This window comes from Atta cephalotes (genome assembly GCF_000143395.1).
Source record: "Atta cephalotes unplaced genomic scaffold scaffold00008, whole genome shotgun sequence".
Classification (NCBI taxonomy): domain Eukaryota; kingdom Metazoa; phylum Arthropoda; class Insecta; order Hymenoptera; family Formicidae; genus Atta; species Atta cephalotes.
Window position 1 is genome coordinate 2,407,989 of NW_012130072.1, and position 2,590 is coordinate 2,410,578.

Sequence of the window (2,590 nt, forward strand, 5' to 3'; positions counted from 1 at the left end):
ATATTATATAATTATACAAAATACGTTTCTTGAGACAATTATAAAATTTTTATATCGTGGCTGAGAAATAATATCTCAGCTATCATTATATTTATAATTATCTGCAATAATTATATTTTCTTTTCATATTAATTTATCCGCATGTCATTCGTTATTATGACTTTCTTATATAGATATTTTCTCGAACTAAATAAAAGGCCAATGAGCTTCTTTTTCTCGGAAGTTTCTTTCTTTTATTCATTAAGTGCCGCTTCGCGTAAATTATCAGAGCTTTTATGGAGCTTTAACGCTTCCACTCGATTTATTCGCTCGTGGCATTTCTTCGAGAAGGCAAATCAGATCGTGTTTAGCAATGGCTATGCTACTATTTGTATCGAGCAAAAACATAGTTCAATTAAGGAAAAATACAGTACATTTTTCGATAGAAGAATTGTATGTGTAAAAAGTTACTTTGTGTTAAAATCACATTATAAAAAATCAATTACAGCTAGCTCTTTCTACTATTAAATAAATTTATTGTTATACTCCAACATATCAAAGAAAAATAATGTAGATATGTATAAAAATATGATATAAAAATATATATAAAAATGAATGTATAAAAATAATGTAGATACATTCTTAAAAAAATTTTTTAAATTAACTTTTTCTAAATAGACGTTTAAAATGGAATTAAAAATTTATTCAATTTTAAAAACTAAGAAAATCCAATAAACTGAATTTTTTTTAAAATTAAATTTTAAACATTTTTTTTAGCTATTATATCCATTTTTTATACGATTTCCTAGATTTAATTATATCTATTTCTTTCGTATTTTTTTCTAATCTTTATTTTGAAATAAATATTTTTTGTTTACTTTTAATGAGACTGTATACGAGAATGTATATTAGATAATTAACAATTTTGTTAATTAATTTTTTCATTTTTCTATTTTCTTTGCATTTATTTTTAATTAACGATCACTGACATAAAATAAACAAAAAATGTATTTCATAATATTAAATAATGTAACAAACATTAATTACAATGATCAATTGCTTTATTGCTTAGATAATATTAAATTCTAAATATCAAATGCCAGATATTCCAAGCCGTGATTTTGTAATATTAGTTAGAGAAATAAAATATATAATAAAATATATTAGGTATAGTAAAAAGAAATCCATTATTTTTCCATTCAATTTCATTAATGGCAAAAATAATGGATTTCTTTTTATTACACCTAATGTAATAATGCCATAAAAAAAGAAGTGAAATCAAAATAATATTTCAAGTATCTTTATTTACTAAATAATTTTAAATATTTTTATTTATTAAAAGTTCCATAGAACACAGTTCCCCTAGCGGCATCTTGAAAGCATCCTGATATAGATGGCCTTTAAAACAGTATAGCATGGGATAATCTCATAATTATAATATACTATACAAAATACGGATGATATTTGAAATGTATTAAATGTATATAACAATACATTAAAATGAGAGAATGAAATGCAGTATAGCGTGATGAGAGGCGCAGAAATTGGAAAGAAATTTTTTACGCTAACAAGTAGAAAATTGTAGAGATAAAAAAATCGAAAATATGCAACATTCATCGGAGAACATTAAAAATATAAAGAATTTAACAATATATTATTTTATCTACTTTGTAATAACATCGAAAGACAGATAAATAACATTGACAAATTGATAGATAATTTATAGATATATAAATAGATATAAAATAGAAGTAGATGTAAATAAATAGTATACACAAACAGATAAGATGCGGAAAAGGTGCGGAAGAGATGCTGCGAAAAAGTGTAGAATAAATGTGGAAAAGGTGCAAAAGAGTTGCAGAAACATGAGAAAAGATGCAGAGAGATGCAGAAGAAATGCAAAATTAATGCGAGAGAGTTGTAAAAGAGATGTAATAGTGATGTAGGAAAAATGCAGAAAAGGTATATGAAAGATGCGAAAGAGATGCGGAAAATGTGTAGAAGAGGTGCAGTATAAGTACAGAAAAGATGTCGAAAAATGCAGAATAGAATAGAAAAAGTGTAGAAAGTGCAGGAAACATGCAGAGAAAAGGCACAAGAGGACAAGATTTTGCGAAGACGACGACGACAAGACGATGACGTCTGAATGACTAAATGACATAAATCGGGCAGAAAAATAAGTGCACATATTCATACCTACGCATTAAACTTACAGACATGATTATTATTTCATTTTAATTGTAAAATCTATATTCTTCCTCAATGTATGCATTTTTAAAATAATATCAATTTGTTTAAATAAAACAATAATTTTTAATTACATAAACATCCTTCTTCCTATAAAGAATACGCCGCAGCGTTTCTTTCATGACACTGTATCCCTTCGTAATAATATAAAAAAAGATGATTTTAATATATTAAACTTCAAAAATATACTTGACGGAAGATGCTACTGCGTCTCCTGATAATCAAATAATGGAATATTAATAAATTACAATAGCATAAAATTTCATCTGATATTATCCTGTAATGAATTTCATGTAAATCTTAATTAATTATACTATTAATTTAATTTCACATAATCTAAATGCACTGTTAAATTATTGTTAAT